This window comes from Mangifera indica, chromosome 9 (genome assembly GCF_011075055.1).
Source record: "Mangifera indica cultivar Alphonso chromosome 9, CATAS_Mindica_2.1, whole genome shotgun sequence".
Classification (NCBI taxonomy): Eukaryota; Viridiplantae; Streptophyta; class Magnoliopsida; order Sapindales; family Anacardiaceae; genus Mangifera; species Mangifera indica.
In genome coordinates this window covers 10,778,555-10,789,255 of record NC_058145.1, presented here as the reverse complement: position 1 = coordinate 10,789,255, position 10,701 = coordinate 10,778,555, and the positions used below count along the sequence as shown (strand labels likewise).

Below are 10,701 nucleotides of genomic sequence, written 5' to 3'. Positions count from 1 at the left end.
GGTTTTCTCGTTCATAAGCTATTTGAACGTGTAGTGTTCGAAATTCAGATCTGTTTTTTAGATTTCGGGTAATTTTTTTATTATTGACATTCTAGGGTATTTCAATATATCTATTTATTCATAACATATTATTTTCAATATAGTTTTCACGAATTTATTTTTTTCGATTCGAATTCAAAAATACGAATTTTTTCTTTTCGAATGAACCCGTAGTAATTTATATTAAGTAAAAATAGGAGTGAAAATGAGTATTTAAGTGATATAAGAAATGTATGTAATGAGAGTGAGAGTGAGGGAGTTTATATAAATGTGTTTTGGTAATTTAAAAAAAATTAGGGTGTTTTTGTTAAGAATAGGGAATTTGGGCATTTTTGCTTAGAAATAGTGAAATTGGGCATTTTTGCTTAATAGAGGGGTAATTTGGCCATTTATTATAATTTCCCATTTGAAACTTAATAGGTACAAATGGATATATTTCCACTCTTATTTAAAAAATTACAAATACACCTTCATATATTTTGAAAGTATATTGTAGCTCTAATAATTTTTAATATGATATTTACATTATTAATTTGTTGTATTTTGTTTAGCTCTTTGGGGGTATAACTTTTTCTTTTTTCACCCTTAAAAATATCATTAACACTTTTATTATTTGAAAGAAAATTTTTGCCCCTTAAACAAATGATTATATGCCCTTGACCACCCTTATCTATACTCATATTAGTAAATTTTTATATTATATCTAATTAGAATTAATATAAAGGGAAATTATAAAAAATGGCCAAAATACCCCCCCATTAAGCAAAAATGCCCAAATTCACTATTTTTAAGCAAAAATGCCCAAATCACTATTCCTAAGCAAAAATGCCCATAGCTTTTTCTAAAATGCCAAAATTACCCCTCCCCTCATCTCATTTATATAAACTCTCTCACTCTCATTACATATATTTCTTATATCACTTAAATACTTACTTTCACTCTCATTTTTATTTAATATCAATTACTACGAGTTCGTTCGGAAAGAAGAAATTCATATTTCTGAATTCGAATCGAAAAAATCAATTCATGAAAACTATATTGAAAATAACATATTATGAATAAATAGATATATTGAAATATCCTAGAATATCAATAATAAAAAAATTACTCGAAAATCTAAAAAACATATCTGAATTTCGAAAACTACACGTTCAAATAGCTTATGAACGAGAAAACCAAAAAATCGATCAAAAATTTCATAATTATATCGTAAAACGTGTCTAAAAAAGCACATTATAATTACAAATATCAAATTTGAAAATTACATATAAAAAAAGTCTAGCCCGGTCACAAACAAACTCAAAATCATAAAAACTGAAAATCCTAAATTTGATAAAATAAAAAAATTGCATAATACACATTGAAACAGTTTTATTTTGGCCTCCAGATTTGGTGCAACCAGCGAAGCTGGTTGTCGTTATAGAGCTCGACTGTCAATGGTTCATTGTTCTCACTGTCGACTGTCGATCGCTTCGAAACAAATTTTCGGCCAAAAATTCATCGTTTCGGCCTCCAATTTCAACACTAATCAAATCTACATAAGCTATAACACAAAACCCCTCAACCAATTCAACGAAAACAACTAAGAATCAAAACATTTCAAGTATTATTCAAAATCGAAACCCTAAACCCTAAACCGTAAAATCTCACTCAAATCTCAATAATATGAACAATAACTTGATTCAAACAAGATGACGGAAGATATTCTAACGTGCTGTGCCATTTTCGGTTGCGAAAAACCACGAAAATCGTCAGAAATCCAGCTGACAGTGCGATGACAGTGGGACAGGGGAAAATTTCGAATTTCCCCCTGTTTTTGAACAGTGATTACATAGTGAGAACATGGAAAATTTGGTGGGTTTATATATGAGCAGTTTCGACATTTCACAAAAGTTGGGCATTTTTGCTTTAATCTGAATTTTTTGGGCAATTTTGCTTAAACCCCCTTGCTTTTGCCTATTTTTTATAATTTCCCTAATATAAATTAGAGGCACAAAAACTATTTCATAAAATTTTGGAGACAAGGTGTTCTTTAGCTTGAAGGTTTTTTTTTTTGTCTTTTCAATAATTTTATAAAAAAATTTAACAAATTTAAGTGGATGAAAAAAAATGATATTTTTTTAAATTTAAAGGATAAAAATCATCGTTTCAACAATTATTGGGTGGGAAAAGAACCATTTGGCCAAGTATAAATGATTTAGAAGATAAAAAATGAAAAATTGCACCAAAAAAATATGTCGTTTCAACAACTGTTGGGTGGGAAAGAGTCATTTAGCCAAGTATAAATGACTTAGAAGAAAAAAATGAAAAATTTCACCAAACCCTTCTAATGTCACAACCATATCCCCGACCCAACCTTCGATGTCTATTCATCTTTGACCACCTCTCTCTCAATGATTAGCTTTTCCAAAAAGGAAAATGGATTATATAGGGAATGTGGGGAAAGTAAGACTTTGGCGTGGGAAGGGCATTGGGGTCATTCAATAAGAATATACTAGTAAAATCCTTAGGGATTTGGTAATTTGCCTTTTTCGCTCTGGCCTTCTTATCAAAATTTACAATGCACAGGTAATTAGCATGATGCTGGGCCTAGCTTGCTGAGTACAAGCTATGTTAGTAAATTTATGTTTTATTAGACAGAAAATGGTTTATAAAACAATAAAGCTACGTATATACATTTTTTTATACAATTTAGATATACAGATAACATGTCATCATGTAATTATATGATTTTAAATTAAAGATAGAACAATTTTTAATTACATAATGACAAGTCATTGGAAAACAACCTTATAATTTGAGAAAGGAACTTTATAGAACTAGTGATTTCGCCGACATTGAGGTACTGGAAGTAACATGTTTATTGTTTATACGTATTTATAGTTTCATAAACAATTGTCATTATTGGATAGTTTAATGTCTCAGGTTTGAGAAAAATGGTGAGCCAAGACATAAAACGTTCTATTATGTTTTAGAAGAACATTTTACTCCTGCTCTAGCTTTGATAAGTTATATTGTCCATGACAAAGAGCGAACACTCTGGTTGTTTCTCTGCATTTGTGAGTGAGTGGTAAATTCTTAACACTGTTATGCGGAAGAACTATCAACTGAATTATGTAAGATATACATGCGTTGTAATTAGTTGTTGTGTTCAGAAATAATGTATACAAGCTGCCTCCCTAAAAAAAAAATGCTTTTATATTTGAAGCTCTTCCCAGCTTGTCAATTTGGTAACATAGATGGATTATTAGCACACTTGATCGCTGAAATAAATATTGGCTGAGAGAACAACCATAGCCCGCTTGACCCCATGCTTGTGCATGGGATTTCAACTGAAGCTGCAATTATTAGTCAGGTTATTAGACAACGGCTGGAACTATATAACTGATGATTAAGGATTTATCATGCTTGTGCATTATTTAAGTAGTGAACACTACAATCAGTTGCTAGCTGTGTAATTGCCCGCCCTTGGTTTGAAAGGTTAAACCTTAATGTTGTTATTATAATTGTTTGTTTCTTCTAATCAAAAAAGGATTTGAGATACAGCAAATGTGAAAACAAGCTTTTTTTTTTTTTCCCTCTTTTGTAGGTTATGAAAAGCAGTTCCAAACTGAGCAAATCTTTTTAACAGCCATGGTGCATGAACTCTACAAAACTGGGATGGGTGACACCGACTTTGAAAACGTCAATTTTTCAAGCACCTGCTAATCTTTTCGCTGTGCTGTTAAAAGTATGGGTCCTGTTTTTGGCACTAGAAACTGAAGGGAACCAAACTTTAACCATGATCATCATAAGGACTGGAAAGTGAGTCCTTTATGCTACACCTTAATCATAAACTAAGCAAACTTTTATTATCTTTTAGGCATTGCTCCCTTTATAAATTTGAGGTTATGCACTTGTTTCTTTAGCTATTTTCTCACATCTTTTTGTTTTGTTTTATTCTTCTTTGCTGCAGTTGGCAGTGACTGTTTCTCTTATCTTTACAAGCAATGGAGAAACATTTCCTGGCTAGGACACTGTTGAAAGTGGGGTGAGCCAGCTTTCACTTCCTTATATGATGTTTCTTCAATATATGCTTGTAATAATTATAGTGTTCACATTCCTAATCCTTGTATGTAGGCCAAAATTATTATTATCTATCATAATTTCAAGCTGTATAGTTTATGGGCATATTAATGAACTCTGCTTTTACTTGTAACATTAGTGGAGACATGACTTAAGCTAAATCAGCTGACCAAATAGTATCCTCAGCACTTCAACTTAGGTTTGACAAAGTTAAATATTCTTTATTGGCTGGAATTGCCCAAAATTAGAGTCTTCTCCTGTATATAAAGATACCAATAACTTCTAAGCCAGCACTCCTAAAAGTTGAATTAATCATACAGAAATGAGGACTTAAATATTCAAAGTCATAGAAATGTTGAGTACATTTGACACTGAAAAAGAAACCCATAGATCATGAAAAATTATAGGAACTTGACGAAATTCCCCATGGCTGCATCAGGTAACTATTTTTGTTATGTATTTCTGTACTTGAAAGCTTCTCGGTTAGGATGTTTCTGACAGAATCCAAATTGAAGTGTACATCTTTCAGATGATACTGATGGTTCCCATATTTCAGTTTTGTGGGAAAACTTATATTAATATATTTGATGATTCCCTTTTGGCAGGTGTAAGCTTGGTAAACGCAGAATTATTTTATGTGAAGCAGGATCCAGGCACAGGTTGCAAAAGTTACAGCGCAATAATCCCAGGTTAGTTCTTCAGCTACCACTAAGCTTTTATCCATCGTCACCTTAGCATCGGAATCTAACGGACTTCATCTTGCTTTTGTGGCAGTGATGATGTAGCTTTTGCGATGAAGGACAGCAGGGAGCTACCATGGTTGTCCAAAGTATCTATGATTTCAAGACTTAACATTCAATCTTAAAATCCCTATTTCACAGCAACAATTTTGACCTGATCCTCTCTTCTTTGTTCCATTCCAAGTTTGATTTTTCCACAAATCAGCTGTTTTCTAAACATGTGATCTAAGCGTGTAATTAGAAAATGATTTATTCCGCACAGGAATTGTTTAATCTGAAGTACTGCAAATATTCTGTATGAGGAATCCTAGGACTACAAACAGTAAACTGTATTTTTTGTACATAATCCACTTTAAAATGGGAAGCTCACCAGATTTATGAAATTGTATGAGAAATCAGTAATTCATGTTCAGCAAGTGTTGACTGCCAATAAATTCGTTTCATTTTGCAGTAGATTTTAAAAATCTGCAGGATTTGAAAAGGCAAAAAAATGAAAACATATTCTGTGTTTGTCTAAAAATAGTATTTTGAACGTTAAAATAAAACACTTTTTGCATGGTTGTCTAACTACAAAAAGGAAGAAATAAAAAATACGAAATTTATCTCATCACACAGTTTCTGGAAAAAAAAAAATGAAAAAGGAGAAATGAATTGATAAACTATTTTTCAAATGGGAAGCTCACCAGATTTATTGGATGAAAAGGAAAATTTACAACAGGGAGATACTTTTATTAAATGATATATCACAAGATGGCATGATTTGAAGTTAATCCACTTGAAATATACAATTAACTCTAACCTGTGCATGCAAAAGCTAATCTATGTAACATGTCAGTTAGGAAGCAACATCCTAGAAAGAAAATGATCTAATCTTTGATACCAACAACCATATCTTGGGACTGAAAGAACGTCAGTCCTCTGAGAGTTTCAAAGCAGAAGTGCAGTAGACTAAACTGAACCACATTTAGGTAACTCGTAGTCAATACTTCAGTGGGTTGCATCCAGTACTAACAACAGTATGAATCTAAGCTTGTGGTGTAAGTGAAGAAGTTTTCTGCCATAAGGTCCAACCTAATATGGCACTTCCATGAACAGAAAGGTAAGCAGTATTTAACCTAGAAATCAAAGTCAAAAGATTTGAGTATTTGACAAAAAACTAAATCTATAGTCTATATACATCATGAAATCATAGGGAAAAAATTTTACTTGTCAACATCTGGCATAGCCAAGGGATCATACAAATCCTCCTTCTAATCGACACCTAGAATAGCACCAGCCATAGCGGCCATATCTGTAACACCTTCAACCTGCCAAATACCATACGGGATTCATGCATTAGTATGGAATTCAGAATAAATATTAAACAGTATATCAAATCAAAATGTAAAATTGGTGGTAACTCTAGAACATGCAGCACCTTCTTTCTCGAATAGGAAACAAAATATAATTAACATAGAGATCAAAAGGTATACAGCATATAAATATTTCATAGTTAATATTTTTTTCTATCTTAGAGTGAAAGCAGTATATACCAAGAGCAATTTATAACTATATTATATAAAATGAATTGGAATCATTTTAAGGCCATATGCACCTTTGAAAGGTCGGAAACATCCATAGGAGAGAAGAAGAGGAGAAAATTTGAGAAAAACAGCACAGGGTGATATTAACGGTGCAATGAACCCGACTATAAGCTAAGTAGAAGCTTAAATTTTTCAGTGGGAATTAAAAAGTGAAATAGGTGTAAGGTAGGTCACGCTGATTTTTTTTCCTTTAAAGCAAACAAAGTCTATCATTGACAAAAAATATGATAAAGTAGTGTGTGTAAGTAAATTGGCTGTCCACAAAGGAATAGAAGAGAAAGTTTATAACCCACATAAGAATCCACTTACAAGAAGGCCTGCTAGAGGCTCGAAAAATAATTACAAAAAGCTGAAAAGAAGCCCCCAAACAACAAACCTAAAAGAAAAGAACACAAGTGATTTGGGACATTGCCACTTACCTATTAATGTGAATAAAGAAAAGGAAGGAATATCTTAAAATTCTGAAGACATAGAAGCCCATAATTAGCAGACTCTGTTATTATATCTTACCTGTTAAGCATATTGTGGGTAGCCCGTGTATGCACCATATGCATATAAAGATGGATCTTGTGTGGCCCCATATGCATATAAAGATGGATCTTGTGTGGCCCCATATGCATAGGCATCATAGCCTTGTCCATAACCATAGTAGGCATTCCATTGAGTCTGATCTACTTGTGCTCCCATGCTACCAGTTACGTCCTATAGTACATAAATACCCAAAACTGTCAAAATAAATGCAAGTAATTTTAAGCAAATAAGAAAGCTGACAACATATCCCATTTTTCATCTATCAGCCATGCATATCCTAAAATGCAAAGGAGAATTGCAGATCATCTAAATGATTTCCAGCTGAAATTTTCAACTTAACCCTAACTCCTATTGCTAAGAGAAGATACAAATACTTACATAGTCAATTAGGTTTTACTAGCTTTGAATAATAACTATCACAATATGTGGCAAGCATATGATAAAAATTCTAAAACCCTGGAAAAACAGAGCATTTGGCACAGATAAAATCCTTTTAAACATCACCTGTTTCCTGCCCCAAGAAACACGGACTAGTTGTTGACCAATCACATGTCCTTGCATCCTTAGGATGGCTTCTTCAGCAGATGTCCTATATAGATTAATAGGTTAGAAAGGACAGAGTCTATAGGACTACCAGAAAACTTGACTAAGATTTATTTGACCATTTCTACAATAATCTCATTTGCCTCTTTCCAGTGCTTATATTTATGCAATTCTTGTTGGAAAGAAAAGAATAAAACTGATAGCTTAATAATAAATTAATGTTTGGATACTATTTCACTTGTCAATTTAGAATATTATCAGTGTAATCAATTCACATGCTGAACAAACCTAGCTGCAAACTGTACAAAACCACATCCTCTGCCCACAGGAATCTTGACATTGACAATCTCCCCCAAAGTGTAAGAATGTTTGCCTCAGTTCTTCTTCTGTAACATTTGGATCCAAGTTACCAACAAAAATCTACAATAGAAAGAAAGAGTAAGAGAAAGATATAATTTATGAAGATTATGTTCCATAAATAGGTTTACTTCCGGAGCATGTGTGACTTACTGTCGTATTATTGATATCATTATCTGCAGGAAGTACCTGCACTGGGGTAGTGTATGCAGGAACAGGATATATGGCTGCAGACGAAATTAAAAAGTTAAAACATATGAGTGGCTAATCTGAGTAATGCTCTGCCAATAATAATGAAATGAATACCACCTTTAGTTGCAGCATACTGTTGTTGAAAACCTGTCACCTTTTTAGGCGTTGCTGCACTAATATGCATTGGTCTAGTTGAGCAAAAGACACCATTCATTTCAGTCATTGCACGGTTTCTTTCATTCTCATCCAAAAATTTGACAAACCCATATCCCTTTGAGCGTCCAGTGTTTGGATCTGTCACTACCTTGGCACCTCTAACAGACGGATATTGAACACGAAAGGTCTCTTGCAACAAAAAATCAGTAACATCAGGTGCTAAATCCCCTACAAAAATTGAATGCTCAGGCCAGGCATCAGCACGTTTTTCTCCAATACCAAAAGAAGCCCAATTCAACCTGAAAGTTTGTTCGGTCCCAGGCATTGGTGTCCCATTATAAGTCTGCAAAATCCTCTCAGCCGCTGCATGAGAAACAAATTCAACAACCCATAACCCTCCGGCTGACCAGTAATCTTAATACGTATAATCTTTATTGAAACTAACTGTAGAAAGTATATCCGTCAAACTTGTCAATGGTTCACCATATAACAAAAGAACTCAAGTGCCTAAAATTCCACATTTCACAACATTTAGTTACGCAATGGACTTCAGGAAAAAGAACTTTACAACCAATTTTGAAATTTTTAACTCATATGTTACTCCTTTTTCCAACCAAATATACTCAAATGGTACTCAACGCAAGTACAACTTAATCTCATTTGGTACGAGCATTAACGAAAACTATGAATATGTGACAAAAAGAAAAGAAAAGATATATAATACTCCAAACAACACCCGTAATTTTTTTTTTAAAAAAAGCGAAGTTCGGTACTTAAACTAATTGATAAAAGTTCAAACTTAACTTCAACAACTAAAAACTAACCCTGATTCTTGAAATTTTTTCCACAATCTCAAAACCTTCTTAAACCTGACATAAAATACAATTCACAGTAAATATATTTACCCCCTATGGTTCGATGAAAATACAAAGAAACCCTCATGGAATTCCATAAATACTTCAAAACTGTCGATAATTTGTAGCAAAAACATGGAGTTGTAAGTACCTCGCCGGTGTGAGCAAAGCAAGAGTTGAGATAATTCTCGTCGACCCAGTACTGTAAGTCTCCAATCCAGAGAGTTCGTACTTCTTCTAGCGTCATTGGATGATGGTGGTATCCTCCTTGTGTTGTCGCCATTGTTGTTACGTTTGTTCGTCCTCTTCGCGGCCTCGCTTTCTCTTGTTTAATTTTCCAGACCTTGCAAGGAAACACTGTCGTCTCGATATTGGGCTAAGGTGTGGGTTACAGCCCACGGGCCGCATTTCGCTGAGCGCACTGGCTTCTTCGGCTCCCCTCAACTTTTCTCTAATATCATAAAAGTCTTCCATGGGCTATGGTCTTTAAATGTCTCTGAAAGCCCTAATAGGCATAGCCCTAATCACCCCCTATCGACAAATTTTCTTGAACAATACTAGGTGCATATATATTCTTAAATATATTATTAGATATATAGATAATATATTATTATATAATTTAAAATCTCTTAATCATATAATGATATATTATTTATATTTTTAATTGTTTAATAAAAAACATGTGTACCAGTAATACTAAGTGTATATATATTTTATATATAATTTAGATATAAAAATGATATGTTATCATATAATTTGATGTTATTTTATCTTTAATTTAAAATTATTCAATCACATGATAATACATCATATATGTATAAAAAATGTGTATATATAATTTTATTAAAATATTATTATGGTCTTGAGTTAGGATTTGTATCTTTCAAGTCCCCTTAAGTTTGCTTTTATGTAATAAACGTCCCCTATGGTTTTTTTTATATTTGTGAAAGCTTGTTGAAGGCCCAATCGCTTAGAAATATTAACAAGAATCATTAGTGATAAAGAACTTGATTTTAAATAGGGAAGATAATTATACTCTAATTTTTTAAATCTTGTCTCGTCTTACCTTATATGGAAAGAGATTCTTTGAAATAAGTAGGGAATACGATTGGGACATAAAAAATTCTTGTAAGTGCAAATGGGGAGAGATATCTCCCTATCTCATACCATCTATCTTACTTAATTTACTAAAATATCTATTGTATTTTTAAATAATTACCAACATACCATTAATATATAAAACCCAACCCTAATTCATTTTCATCCTAAAAAAAAATTCATTTTCTACTATTCTCCTTTCTTCTTTACAAACACCTACCACCTTTGCATTCCCACAAGACTGAACACAATTTCATCAAAATTTAACTACTAAGCAATGAGACATATGGTCACTCTTTTGTTGTTGCTGCTAATTTTAAGTTATGGACTTGACCATGAAAATAGGGCATAAAGATGAAGACGAAGATAAAGGCTAGAAGCATGAAAGAAAATAGGAGCAGGAGGGAGAAATAGGAAAGGGGTGATGATGAAGAAGAAGATGAACGAATAGGTTCGTTGAGAGGAAAGGTTCTTCTTGCAAAATGTCAAGCATGTGGTAAACAACAAGGCTTGTAATGTGCGTGTAATAAGCAATATTAGAGG

General features: G+C 32.9%; 1 pseudogene; it reads right to left on the bottom strand.

Annotated features, from left to right (window-relative positions):
- Nucleotides 1–5,552: 5,552 nt before the first annotated feature.
- LOC123225396 lies at nt 5,553–9,374 on the bottom strand (annotated as a pseudogene).
- Between the last annotated feature and the right edge of the window lie 1,327 nt (nt 9,375–10,701).